Source organism: Aplidium turbinatum, chromosome 16 (assembly GCF_918807975.1).
Source record: "Aplidium turbinatum chromosome 16, kaAplTurb1.1, whole genome shotgun sequence".
NCBI lineage: Eukaryota > Metazoa > Chordata > Ascidiacea > Aplousobranchia > Polyclinidae > Aplidium > Aplidium turbinatum.
Window position 1 is genome coordinate 21,088,086 of NC_137487.1, and position 15,258 is coordinate 21,103,343.

Below are 15,258 nucleotides of genomic sequence, written 5' to 3' on the forward strand. Positions count from 1 at the left end.
AACCAATTAACAGCCTTTTCCACCAAATTTGAGCTTTCTGTGTACTTCCGTTGAGACTACCCCGTGTGTACTACCCCAGACCCCCATTGGCCTTCAGCCGCGGAGTCAGCCGCCTAGCGGCTGACTGATACAATGTCTTGCCCCCCCCCCCCTCCCTAACAAATTTTCTAAATGCGCCACTGATCATAATAATGTCACTAAAGTAATTTTCACCATAATTAATAAGGGCACCATATTTTTTCTCCATTTGTTGGAGGTCAGCTAAGTTAAAGTTAAACATGTGAGATTGCGCATTTCCTTTCAAAACATAGATTCTGATCGAATAAGCAGCACATTGTGACGTATGAAAGCATTTCAGTGAATAGACATGTATGACTTATGTGTATTGCCCTTGATGGTTTTTACAGCTCAGAATGTAAAGGCTTTAGCCAAGAGAGCAAGTACGGCATAGTGGAGTAGGCGACTCACCACATTTTGCCAAGAAAGAATAGGCTATTTTGCCACAAACTCAAAACCCATACCATTTTCTTCTTGCTTATGAGGCAGCAATTCAGGCAACATCTTCCAATTGCTGCAACCAGTGCAATGTTTGCATATCAGGGACTATGAGATCCACATGTTCTGCAGGTCGAAACACTGGACAGTGATTTATGATGTGCTGTGCTGTTTGAAATTTGTCACAAACACAAGCTAGTGAGTCATACAAAAGCCCAAGAAAACATGTTGTGTTTGAAGTGATCAACACCCATATCAACAGAAAATCAAGGTGTTATTCTCCTTACCAGGCAGGAAGACCGGAGTTTCCCCATTACCTGATGTCAGTAACGCGATGGAGATTATAAAATACATGCTGCAGTTTTTCTACAGCACCAGGCAGTCTATACTCCACTTATATAATGAATCACAGTAGGCTATATATTATTACAAATATCCATGAAATAAGCCTGTATAAATGATAGGATAAAATATCATTGATAAATATTTACTCTAGTCGTACAGATCTGGTTTTACAACTCTCAAATATCCACCGACAAGATACAAACTTCCTGTCACCAGCACTTGAAGATGCTTGGCTGAAGGTCTTGCAGATACTTCAGGACAACTTCTTGTCATCTCCAATGACTTCTTGTAGAGTTCAGGTTCTCTATCCTTTGTTAACCAACAAACGGCATCGGCGACTGTCTCAAACACAAACGGATTTGGAGCTGGTTGTGGAGGATTTTGATCTTTCCAACGATTCAACCAATTACAACGAATTGTAGAGACTTTTTGCATTCTCTCTTCGTGTGAATATTTAAGATAATCCAGATCGCTGAAACTTGAAGGCACCAATGTTGCTGTGTTTGGTGTAAATAGCGAGCAAGAGAACTCACAACCAAGCAAAGGTGAGAGCAAGTTGTATGAGTCCCTGTCATCAGAGACATAAAATGCCAAGATCTTCTTGCAATCTTTGTTTATTTTTGACTGTTCCTCAGCTGATTCTTTATTGAACCATTTTGCTGCGCATGATAGACTCCTCATTGTGTGAGCCCCATCCAAATAGAAAGTAATGGAATCAAACTTAATTATCTGACATCTCCCATACCATTGACAGCTGGCTAATCCTCCAATAAAATGCTCATCTAATGAAAGTTGTAAAGTTGGCGGAATCGTTGACCTTTGGTTCAGCCAGCAATTGGCCAACTGCACGGCCAAAGAAGCGTTTAGCTTCTGATGTGCACCAGGTAGTCCCAATTTAATTTCGGAACAACTTTTACTGAAGTAGTTATCAAAGCTAGAAACCACTTGTAAGCTTGTTCCAACATCTTTTGCTCTTTGTTGCAAAACTGTCATTGCTTCCGGAGGTTGTTCAACCGTGAAAGCAGGAGCGTTGTTTTTAAATATCCCACCTTTGTGCCAAGCTATGGATTCCAATGTGTTTCCAAGAATGTCCTGGTGATCAATTCCAAGAGAAGACACTCCACAAATAGCGGGCTGCTTGATCACATTTGTGTAATCACATTCACCTCCAATGCCAACTTCTATGATTGTGGCTTCCACTGGCTCATGCTTGAAAATATAAAAACCCAAAACTAAAAGGAAGCGAAAGTAGTATGGCCTATCAGACACAACTTCACAAGTAATATCTAATCGTTCAGCGACTTCCCAGAAATATTTCGTAAAAACTTGATGTGAAATCGGTTTTCCATTGATTCGGAAGCGCTCTCTAACTTCCAGTAAATGCGGTGAGCAGAAAAATCCGACGGAAATTCCATTGTGTCTTAAAATACTTTCTACAAATGCACTTGTTGATCCTTTTCCTTTAGTGCCGGTGATGTAAATAATTTTCATCTTCGCAATGTCTTCATCGGTTATTTTGAGCTTGTCGAGATGTTTACGTGTTATCACAACCTCAAGGCCTTGCAACTGTTCTTCAACAGAAAGTTTGTTCTTCCATTTGAGTTTATTCAAAGCTCGTACGGCCTCAACATACTCTGCATCTTGTTTCTCCATTTTATCATAAAGATAATGCAATTGAACCTAATGCTACGGCTCCCAGCAAAATGTGATGACAACTTACTGAGGTTTAACTTTGCTTCCCTCGCATATCCGTTGTTTTCATACTTAGAAGTGAGGTAGCTTATATCTGACAATTACCGCCCGAGCATATGCTCACCCAAATTGCGAAATAGTTGCGTTATTTGTTGCTGATTTCATTATGGACTATGAAGCTCACTAATCTTTAAACCCACTTTCAAAACTACGCTAAAGATCAATCAATCAATGGTATATTAGCCAGAAACAGGACAAGTGATTCATGGTCGAAATATGCAAGTTTGTTGGTTTGGTTTTTGAATCTTTACCCTCGGACTGACAAAGCCTTGATAGGTTATTGCTGGTAGTTTCTCATACTTGTAGAGGCTTTTGATGCAAGTTGTATAGCCTGCACAGTGCACACTGCAAAAGTGGCACAAGTTTCCATACTGACAGGGAGACAACACAACGATCATACGGTCTACTAGTCCATTTCTAAAAAAAATGTTGACACTGTTAAATACCTTGGTATCTTCATTGACAAGAATCTTTCTTTTTTCCCTCATATTGATGCTCTATCTTCCAAACTCTCCAAATCTGTTGGTATAGGCCAGTGCTCTTCAACCGGGTATACTGTATACCCAAGTGTATACTAGATGAAAACTAGGGTATACAGCTGGAGAAGGGTATACGAAGGGTATACACTATACAGCTTAGATCTGTGATAGTGGAAGTCACAACAGAGGTACGGTGGCTATCGCGAGGGAAAGTTTTTTCCCGTTGTTTGAACTTCGCGAACAATTAGGGGCATTTTACACTGAACACGGAGACCCAAGGGCTTCCAAGTTTCGTTCATATTCTGGATTGCAAAATTGGCATACTTGGCGTCGATTTTTGTTCGTTTGAACCAAGTGAACATCAGTCTTCAAGGGAGAGGGGGTGATATATTTCGCTCAACTAGCAAGATCAATGCGCTGAAGATGAAAATTGCACTCTGGAAAGAGAATGCTTTGTCGAGGAACTTCAATGACTTTCCTGTGTTAAAGGCATACTAAAGGAAAATTTCAAACCGGAATTAAGCATTAAAATGAGTAAACTGAACATTCAAGAATACATTTCAAAAACAATTACCCAAAAAAATTTGTTTTCAATGGCGCTGGCAAGGCCCAAAGTCCAGTGTTTCATTTATTTTCATTTTTTTCAAAATGACCAAAACGTGCAAACACAGCTCAAGAATACGTCATAAAGTCCAGCAATAACAAAAGCCACGTTACCACATCTGATGTTTTGAGCAAACTGTCTGCTGTTTTGATGTTGAAATGTGCTGTTTTGATGTACATACATACATAGCCTACAGTCAAATCGCCCGCAGTAACAATTATTGCGTGATCGGTTGATTGCTAGACTTTATGACGTAGACTTTATGACGTTCTTTACAGTCGCACGCTTCGTTGCTCAGGCCAATCTCGTTTTGAAAGCTCTGACAAAAGCACGCGCACAATGGTGGTCAGACCGCAATGGGGCAAAATTTTATTGAAAATCGTTTTATGGTAGCATGTTAAACACAAAGAACGTGGAAAATCGCCAAGTCAGGTTTTTCCTTTAATACCCCTTTAAATCAATACATGAAAGAGTCCAGCTAGGAGTTTGATGACGTTGCTACTGAAGATAACTTGTCTGCCTTTATTGTTGGTCACCTGAAATTACTTGCCGACAATTTGACTAGGTATGTTCCTGAAGATAACGACCAATGTCTGGAAGCAAACTCGTGGATTATTAATGACGAACCAACTGAGGATGAGGAATTATTGGAACTACGGGCTGATTTAAATCAAAAATACTCATTCAGAGAAGTGGATTACACAGAATGTTGGGTCTTTCTTCTTGAATTTCGCGAATACAAAAATCTCGCGCAAAAAGCCATTGATGTCTTGGTGCAGATGCCTACCACTTATTTGTGTGAAGAAGGATTTTCCAGTCTTGTTGAGATCAAGTCAAACAAACAAAACTCGATACTTGACATTGATTCTTTAATGCGGGGAGGAATAGAAGAAGAGCTAACACCACGTTATGTCCAACTTGCCGAAACAATGTAACAACAAGCTAGCCATTAAATTAACTTCAATTTTGACGTTTTTTTGCACTTTTGCATGCGTAGTTTCTTGTGCCCTGTTCAAGACTACTATAATCGCTTTAACAAACATCCAATTAAATAAATTTTAATTTTTTTTTCTTCCTGTGCACAATTAAACATTGCTATTTGTGAGGTATACAAAGTTATTAAAAATTGAAAAAAGGTGTACCACGGACAAAAAGGTTGAAGAGCACTGGTATAGGCTACTCTCTAAATTGAAACATTGTTTATCAACCAAAACTTTGCTTCAGCTTTACTATTCTCCTGCATCCATATCTAATATAGGCTACGGACTGACAATTTGAGGGTCCTCATACAAAACACATATAAAAAAGCTTAGCGTTTTGCAAAATAAGGCAGTCAATGCTGTTGCGAAAGGCAAAGAGGCTGACCATTTCACACCCTTTTATAAACAACTCAATATCCTAAAGTTAAGATCTGTACAAGTTTGAAATTGCTAAAATTATGTACCAGTTTAGTTTTAATTTATTACCTGGCACTTTTCAAAACTACTTTAAAAAATAACTCATCTACACAGTGAATTCAAAAACGAAATGCATAAGAATGAAACGGTAAAACAGGGGATAAAGGTACATCACATGGCGGTTAATTCCGCGAGGCAAAACCGCATCATTTGATGAATTAAGAAAAGACGTTAAGCAGATGGGAAGCACCTGCGGCAAATAACTGCGTATTGAGGCGAGGATTGCATGATTTTATTAGCAAAGCCTCGCCGATTTTAGTGTCAAATTCGGTGGAACATTTACGCACAACTCTAAAAGATTTCAAGGATGGTTTGTTGTTTGAACATGATTGGCAATCGAATGTATGGTCTTTAATGGCACTTTGCTTGTTCAAATTAGTTAAATCTAAGTGCTCCCTCATTCTCGTGGACTACAGTGGCGGCTCGCTAGTGTGTGCTGCGGTGCTGCAGCACTCCCATGAAAGTTTTCACAAAAATTTTCTCAAATATCTTAGCGTTTCTTCTGCCCAACATGTGTTTTATGATCTCTGTTCACAGAATTGCTGACTGTTGTAAGTGTAAATTATATTTGGAAACTCTGCGTGCTGTGAAATATTTTGCGCAAGGTTGCAACTGAAGAGACACTCAACTGTGACGTCGTAGAGCCGCGTGTTTTCTTGAGTTGCCTACTTGCCTGTACAGTATAAGCGAATAGGAAAGCGATGTGCTGTGTTTGAAGCAGCACACTGCAAAAAGGCGAATGTTGAGGAAAAATAGCAATGTGAAAAGGCGATAATATTGTCTGGCGCTGTGGTGACGTCAAAAGCTGCTTACGGCGCATTAGCGACACCAGTTTGAATCCGTCTTCACGTTGTGAAATTACGCATTGTTAAGTGTTACCCAATAAACCAATTAGTAGTTTACATTTTCGCTGATTAGTATTATGTTAGTTACAGAAGAACGCAAATAGGTAGGCACTAGAAAAACTAATACTTTTTAGGATAGGTCTACTTCCCATCTTTGAAAAAAACTGCTTGAATTTAATATGTCATGCAATAAGCAACGTAGCCTATCTACATCCAAAATGTAAAGTGACATAGGCCACGAGAGTCCGCAGCACCTCCATTTCTATAACTTACCAGCCGCCACTGCGTGGACATACCAATGTATGTACAATTCGAGTCATGCGAACAAGTGAACTTGTACTTGTACCCGACATTTGAATACAAGCAGGAGGGAATCCTAGATTCAAGCTGAAAATAATAACCCGCTTTAACTGCTTTGTATACGGGAATAATATGTGATGTGATGTGCCTTTCTCCCCTGTTTTGCCGTTTCATTCTTATACATTTCGTTTTTCAATTCATTCCGGGAATTTATTGTGTAGATCAGTTATATATTTTTAATGTAGGCTAGATGTAAAGTCAGTCATTTTTCGTTACTTGAAAAAGGGCTAACATGTTTATGGCCGAAAACGTTCGTAGTTTATAGTTTATCTTTAGGCCTAATGTATGATGTTAAATGTCGTGTGGTTGCTTGGTTTTATCTGTCTATGGTTGAATAAAGTCACCTTTTTACTAAAATTGTAGGAAAATGCAACAATATTCACAACTTTACTACCGGTGGCCTACTCGAAACTCGACCAACCTAGATTACTATTATTATCGATACGCAACCACTAAACTACTGTACAACGCTCTATAAAATACTCTGGCGCAAAAATTTGGAATAATATACCAGTTGAAATTCACAAATCCTCTTTCCCAACTTTTAAAAGAACGATAAAGCTTTGGTAGAGAGTTTGCTTTGTTAAACCATAGAGAAATAAAACATAGTAACTTTAGCAGGTTTAGCATACTTTATTTCACACAAAATATAACATAATTAAATAAAATAAACTCAAACGTTTTCGACACGTACGTGTGTCCTCATCAGGAATTAAATCTGCAATACATAAAAGGAAAAATCGTAAGATAAATTTGACTATGCACTGTAACTGTAACGACACTCTGGACTGAAAGCACAAACTGAACAAATGATACGAGAATGATTGCGAGTAAATTATGCGGTGGGAAACAGATCACGTGAGGTGTAGACTACAGGCATTGGACAAAACAATTAGAACACACACAAAAGGAACGATGAGCCACAGGCGAATAACTGCCGGTTGAGAGATGGATTGTTACGTTTGATTCTTAAGGCTTCCATGATCTTAGTCTGAAAATCAGATCTGCCTCGAGAGATGATTTTAATTTAAAATTAAAATCATCTCGATCGACCAATTTAAGCTTGCGGCCACATTTTTTTTGGATAGTTTGCGCTTGAGGCTACGCCGTAAAGTTTTCGCGGTTTTTTAGCGCATAGCGTCAACGCATACTTTTTAATGTCTTATTTCGCTACAACACGCCAATTAGCCTACCTTCCAGCGCTGCAGTTGAAAGAATGTTTTCAATGGGCAAAGACATATTGGAACCAAAACACAGTAAAATGTCAGATGAACACTTTCAGATGCTTGTGTTTCTTCGTGAAAATTCAAAATAAAACTTGTTTGTTTTGAGTGGTTTATACCGTGTGAATGTTTGGCACCTAGCAAACAAAATTAGTTTGCGCTAGTGTATGCGCTAACGCTGACGCCGCCAACTTTTTTTACAAGTTACGTTGACGCATACGGCGTATGATTTTTCGAACGTTTGCGTTTACGCTGATGGCGTCAATATTTTTGTATGCGCGTACATCACTGATAATATATCTATCTATTTGCCACCCAACAGAAATGATAATTTTGTCATATAAGGCACAAAAAATGTAACATTGTTAAGAAAATTAGTCATGTTAATTTACACAAACGCTTTGTGCTGACTTGGAAAGCCACAAAATAACGAATAAAACCCATCTGGCCAATACTTTCATGTTACCTGATGTGGTTGACGATTTTATTGAACATAGGATTCTATGTTGTGTTTTTTGTTTAGGTAGATCTTCCGTGATTTTGGTAAACCTATCATCCGCCATTTTGCAAAAAATGACTTTTTTGCATTTTTCTACGGTTAAAGACTTCATGCATCTCCTGACAAAAATTTGTGCCCCAGTGTAGTATGGTTTTCGAGATAATTGGTGTGTAAAACCTAACATATCCTAATCTGTGCAAAAATAATTTTCTGAAACCTAACATTCGTCTACTCCAATCACGTAACAGGATAGCCTATCGTCACGTAACAGGCAAAATTCAGCAGCATTGCAGCAGGCTACTTCACCACATCTTACATCTCTTGAGTTGCATGAAGTGGATTTAAAAGCGTTCGATAAAGTGGATTGGGCTAAAATGTTGTTAAGCACTAAGTAGGGCTATACTTAATTATGTAGGCTAGCCTAAAAATGTCCGTCCGAACACACTAGCTTTTCTTTTGATTAAATGCCGTATCATTTACGTCTCGCCGATCAGTTTGATTTTTCGTAGCCTACTGGTGTACTGATGGCTTAGTTGACTTTACGGTACGCTAAATAACTTAGATTGCACACGATTATTAAGATTTTAAAGCAGAGGCCCGGGAGTACGCTACTCATTGTGTTTGGTCATTTTTAATCAACCGTAGCCTACCAGATGCTGTGTAGGCTAGCCAGGGTAGTACGGTAGCCTAAAATGAAGGCATGTTTATCAAGTAGGCTACCAGCAACTGATTTTAAATCGGCCTTTAGCCTATAACTTTTAATCTATAGCAGGCTTCTGTGATAGGCTATCAGCAAAGTTATCTACAGATTACAGTGACGAAATGATACACAGTTCTTGGAGAAATCCAGAGGCCTACCGGTACTTTAGGTTTGATTTAGGCTACAAAGCCAACATATAGTGTGGTCAAAGCCAATATTTAGCTTATATTAGGCTTTATCATACAAAAGTATAACATCAAATAAGCCAATAAGGCGGTTAAAGTCAACATCGAGAGTATATATAAGGTTTTATCATACAAACCTAATACATTTTTTATAACTAGTTATCTGGCAAAACCAAATATACGCCATGTTTTAATAAAAAAAAAAACTTGGCTCAAATTTCATTCTTAAAAATTTTGTTTGGTTGTGCGTTCCAGCCTTACAAAAGTAAACTTCAAGTGTTTTACCTTGGTAATTTTACAGCTATAAATACAAAAAGTCGTTTATCTAGAAAACTTAAAAATGGCGGTCTGCCAAATCACGGCAGAGCTAAGGAATGAATGTTAATTTGATAAAGTACCCGATGTTCCGTATTAATTTATTATTTTACTAATTTTTGCAGCCATAGATATAAAGTTATTTAGGATCTTCATGCATCTGTCCAATTTGCCACAATTAAAACGCTGTAAAGTTAAACAGTAACTATACCATCCCTGCTACCAATTCCTATGTGAAACTGGGACGATTTTTGATTTCAACCTTACATGATACTGAAAATTATTTTGGGTTGACCTGCAGAAGTAGTATGTATCAGCTATTCACGTATGCATATATGCTATTCACATTGGCTGTTGAAGTGCAGGGGCTTGATACCTTCCTACAACCTTCCCTCGGTAGCCACTTAAACATGACAATTTCTGTAAGACCCGATAACACTTCCAACCAATCAAAACATGTTCTAGTGACTACCGTCCAATGGTGACCCTTCTGGCAATCAGCCAAAGAATTGATCCTACTTTGAACTTTGTTTGGTGATTACGGAAGAAAAAATAGTTATGGTTTGGGTAGGAATCGAACACACGTCATCGAAATGACTGTCACTGCCTTAACCCTCCATGCTAAACTGTGGACTACGAAACGTTGGCTTTATTTACTTTATATCGAAATTATTTCTCTGTTTTCCCTACAACTTCTGATTAGTTGAAGGGCTGTTCCTGTAACTTCTGATTGGTCCAATAATTCATTTGTCTTACAAAACTTTTTTATGTTTTAAGAGCCTATCCCCTTCCCGCGTTCGCTTTGCTGCCGCACACATAACTTCCAATTCTTTACTTTTTGATTTATTTGAGTCTGCGAATGGGGATAAAACCTTGATTTTCGTTGCGCACACCTTGAGACTTTAATGCGGTTATAAATTCAATAACTTTGGCAAGCTACAGGAGATTAAAGAGTGAAGTTGTCTGCAGGCATGCCACGACCTTGAAAACAAACGTGAGATAAGGAAAAAACAACGTTGGCACCAATTATCTGCCACTACTACAACGTTATAGAGAAAATAGGCTACAGCTTCAAAGTGCCGAGGTCGTTATAGACGACTTATTGCATAAACCTGAAGATAGGTTTTCGACAAAGGTCTTGATTTTACCCCTGGACTCCCCTGTCAACACTACTGAGAGTAGGAACACAGAAATGGAAAGTAGTGCATTGCGTTGATAATGCTTATTAATATTTCACAAAGTATAGAAATGAAACCGCTTCTGTGTAATCAAATCAACCAAAAAAAGAGGATCTTCATCTTTGTAGGAAGTAAGGATTTCTTTTGCTTAGGAGGAGCTTGAGCCTGAAATGATAAAGATTAGTTTGATACAAAACACAATGGACTGAAAACAGTACGCGAAGAGTTTTGAGTGATTGTTTGTTGTGATGGTTTGCTGTGTTTTCTATGACATCACCAACACGTTGCTTGTGACCACACAATTTGTGGGTTGGTTTCGAATGTTATGCCACAGATACAAGGTGAAAATTGAAGAAGTCAAGGTTTAAAACATTAGATTTTGGGTAAACGGGTTTACTTATGGTGAAATAAAAAGGTTGTATCGAGAAAAGATAGAGAAAGCGCGAGTTCCTCGGCCGCTGTGCCCCCCCCCCCCCCCACCAGTGTTAAACGTATAAGTAATGCGAAGGCATAACAAGTTTAAATGATCTTTGTCCAACTAGAATGCTCACCAATTAGCCGAAACCCCGAGCCAAAACTGAAAGTTGATAACGATTCAGGTTTCAAAAGAAGTTACACAAAGACCATGAGATTTACAGGATTTCGGTTGATAACAGAAGTTTTCCAAAGAAAGCAAATGATGATCAGCAAATTAATTTGGTTAAATGACATCATTCTAAAAAAAACTTCTTATTCAAACAGAATTGTATAGTAGGCTATATCATGCAGTTGAATATTTTTCTTGACTAGACCAGAGCTAAAAACGTTTGAAATTGTTTTGTTGGTTAAGGTATAGCTGGAACAATGTCATTCAACACAATTATTTTGCCATCAATTCCTTGTTTGCCATGCAACAAATTTTCACATCTCTCTCAAAGGTTATAGAACAAAGCCCAATACCATGATTGTGTTTTGTTGTTGCGACACTTCCATTCAGAGTGTAGATACTATATAGTGACCCCTTTTTTTGGGTGTTCCAATGTTTTAGGAAGTTTCAAACACCTGCTTGATTTGCGCAGTGACTCTTTTATATCACATCAGTTTATTTTGACATGATCTTACAGCTATTGCGTAAACTGCTAACCTAGTGTGGGTTTAAAGCCTGATTAAAAAAATAAACACCCAAAAAAATGTCACCGTACACCACTGGTAAGTACATATGTGACTTGACCATCGTCCTACCTGGCAAAATGAAGTAAGTTCACATCAAGATAAGAACCATACACCAATGTTTGCAGCCTACTAACCCGCACGTTCTCTTCGTCTTTTTTCTTTCAAAGCGCAACTGACCCGACAACGGAAGGAGCAGGAAGGCTTACCGAGGGCGCGGCACAAATATTTACAGACTTTTGGACCAAACGGACACAAGCTGGGAAAAACAACAATGTTTTGTACAGCAGGTTGCCACAATCTGATTAATTCGATAAACTGTTAATAAAATGTTTGCGGTTAGGCAAGACAAATAATAATTGCATTTCTTTGAATTTGACAATCTATAAAATTTCAGATTATATCCGTAAAGTTATGTTTATTTCAAGTAGCAAAAACGAAGATTTAGTAGCAAAATGGTTGGAACGCCTGGTTAATCTAATAAAAAAAATAAAGAGTCCAAAATGTAGATACCAAACTCATGTTCAGCAAACAAACGTTTCGAAAACTAAACTGTCTTCATCTTCAGTGTTATAAAAGTGTTATAAACATTTATAACACTGAAGATGAAAACAGTATAGTTTTCGAAACGTTTGTTTGCTGAACATGAGTTTGGTAAAAACGAAGATATTAAACAACTAGATTCAAGCCTGTTGTGGAAGTTACATAGACACGTACATAGACACGTACATAGACACGTACATAGACACGTACATAGACACGTACATAGACACGTACATAGACACGTACATAGACACGTGATGCAATTAAACATGATATACGTTCTTTTTTGTGAAAACTAAGCTGGATTATCACAAGATGTATGAGGTAATAATCTTCTTTTATTCCGACGTTTCATCAATCAGACACAACTGACTTCTTCAGGGGAGAGATCAGGAGTGACTACCTGACCAGCATGGTAAAACACAGAACCATGTTGCTGAAAGTCAGCCAAACATGAAAAATGTTGCAATGTTAATGTTAAGTCCACATAATTTAATTAATAAAACACAACTACAAATTTAAGAAGCACTAGTTATTACTATCTGAAGCCTTAACAGCCTGTTTCACCTTTAACGGATCATCAGTAGGTCTTATTCAAATAGACAGGCTGCTAAGGATTCAGATAGTAATAACTATATTTGATTTAATTCGCTCTGCTTTGCTTTTTTGCTTAGCATTGAGCACTTTTTGTAGTATTAATAGTTTTTATTGTTTTTAAATTTAGGCCTACGGATATTAACTTAAACACAATTATCAAATATCTTTGTAATTGTCTAAAGTCAATCAAATAGTATTGAGCTTAAGTCAGTGGTTCTCAACTGAGGAGCAATTCTTCTCTAGGGAAGAATTTCATGATTTCAGGAAGGGAATTTTAACTTAGTTTTAACTTAAATATTTTTTGTTTTTAAATTGACATTGTTTTTAGTAATTGATTAAACCATTTTTGCTGCAAATGTAAAATTGAAGATATTCTTGAACTCATGTTGTCATATCCTGACCGTTGAAGGTTTTCGTTCGAGACAAGAACATCTTTTTATCCGACTTAGCATAAAGACATATGTTGTGTCATACAGCATGCCCGCGATGAGGGTTAAATTGACTCTTTGACGTCATAAGCTTACACCCGCACCCCAGACGGCAAAATCCGTCATATTTACATTGATTCAACGTCTGCAGACTTTTAATCAATGTAAAAATGACGGATTTTTCTGTCTGAGACTTTACTTTCAGCTATGCAGCTAAACAATCTCCGCGCTTGCTGTTCCACTGACGATTCTGCTCAGACTGGATTTTGGGAGGGGGGTGAGAAAGTGTCTCACACTTCTGACACGTTCTCACGTGAACAAAAAAATTGATTGAATCTTTATCCTCGAACTGGAAACGCTTCTTGCAGAGCTTAATCCTGCCAGTTTTGCATACTTGTAGACTGTTGAGTGTCGAGGATTTGAATCACTGACGCAGGGCCGGTCACCGAGATTGACAGAGTGAAGTTTTCGATTGTTGAAGTCTTGTTGCCGGGGAATTATTCCATCCGTTAGGTGCCGCTGAATGGAGAGCAGTCCTTAGCGTGCGTTGCTCAATCGCACACCTCGAGAGTCGAACCAGCGCCGCTTGATCTTAAAGCTTTTTCGTTCCAGAAGTCACGCTCTAACCAAATGAGCTATCGAGGCGTACGAAAATTGAAGCGTTCTTCTAAGATCATTTTTATTTGCAGTTGATTGAGTTTTGCTTTTAGCAGCATGATCGTTGCTTACTTCACAAGGTAGATTTAAACGATCTGTCTTAGCCTGATGCTGCGAGTTTGCTGTGGCAATAGTAAGTTGCGCTAGCTTTCGGAACACTGTTCCCTAGTCATGTGCTATGATGAATGGTGTTGAAGTCAGTGAGTGGTTCTTTACTGTGGTTCTTTCGTTTAGCTTGAGGCTGCTGGTTGTTGAGTTTCTGTGTTGGCCTAACAAACTTATAATCCTGGCGACAACTTATCTTATAACTAAGGTTGCTTATCCATAGACGCCACAACTTAATAAGAATGTTAGTTCAGCACAGAAGTGCCAAGTGATCGTTATGTTGATTGTTCAATCACATAGAAATGAAATGATCCAACATAAACAAAGAGAAAAATGCATCAAACAAAGTTAGAAGCCACTGGCTTAAAATAAGTTTTATCCCTGATTAATTGACATTATAGCATTTGCATTAGGCCTATGAGTGTTACCTGGTGATGCCTGCTTCTGAGAATCCACTAAAGAAAACAAGAAGAACAAAAATCCCGCAAAACATTGAAAGTTTATTCATTTTGTCGTTTCTCGCTTCTTAGTTACGTGTTCCTTCCTTGATCAGAACTCTGAAAGTGACTTTTCGGCTACCACAAAACATCCAGATATATCCTGACATGGTGGCTTGTGAGAGACAATATGGTCACGCGTCTATTAGTCAAGTGACTTGTTAATGGGTTTTTCTCTTTCCAGAAGGGAAAATAGCTTCCTGTGTATCTGTTTCGAGTTGCAACAATTAAGTTTGCAGGCGACATACTGTCAAAAACAGATTGGTCTCCACTTTGAGAAATTGAAATATTTCGAAAATTTGCCGACATTATTTTCTATACTGAAAGCGTGGTAAGCAAATATGACGTGGTGGATTCAATAAAGAAATAAAGAGCCCAAAATGTAGAAACTAAACTCAAACTGAATTAAATGCCATAATTTATAAAAGATCCCATCACCTTCAATCGCTGAGGTCCAAATCAGACCTAAACCAGCTTATGGTTTCAATAAAATTGGTTTTCACTTTCCACAAACATTAATGTGTCTCCAAAGACAATTAAACATTGGAGTGGGTGAAATACTAGCCTAATTTAAATAAAAATATTAATTTTTGTTGTATCCAAAAAACGTTTTGCTGCTCATCAAGATTTTGTTGAAACATGGCGTAAGGTTTTTCTTTCAAATGACAGATAACTTAAAACTCTTATTTAAAGGAACTTGTGCAATAAATGCTGCAAGTAGAGTTAGTTTTGTGCTTGATAGAAATGTCTCGTTGGTCAGGAGGGTAAATTTAAATTCTATGGCAAGAACATCTTGATCGCAATTGAAGATTTTCATTGTAATTGCATGCAATGATTGCACCTGT

General features: G+C 37.9%; 1 long non-coding RNA gene and 1 pseudogene across 1 annotated transcript; both read right to left on the reverse strand.

The window, feature by feature from the left end:
* Positions 1-987: 987 nt before the first annotated feature.
* Positions 988-2,493, reverse strand: LOC145785319 (folylpolyglutamate synthase, mitochondrial pseudogene; annotated as a pseudogene).
* A 7,961-nt stretch (positions 2,494-10,454) lies between these two features.
* On the reverse strand, positions 10,455-14,503 carry LOC145785778 (uncharacterized). Its single transcript, XR_014291211.1, has 3 exons — positions 14,345-14,503; positions 11,724-11,845; positions 10,455-10,602 (listed from the first exon to the last, which is right to left on the reverse strand). It is a non-coding gene; the product is annotated as an uncharacterized LOC145785778 (long non-coding RNA).
* Positions 14,504-15,258: the final 755 nt, after the last annotated feature.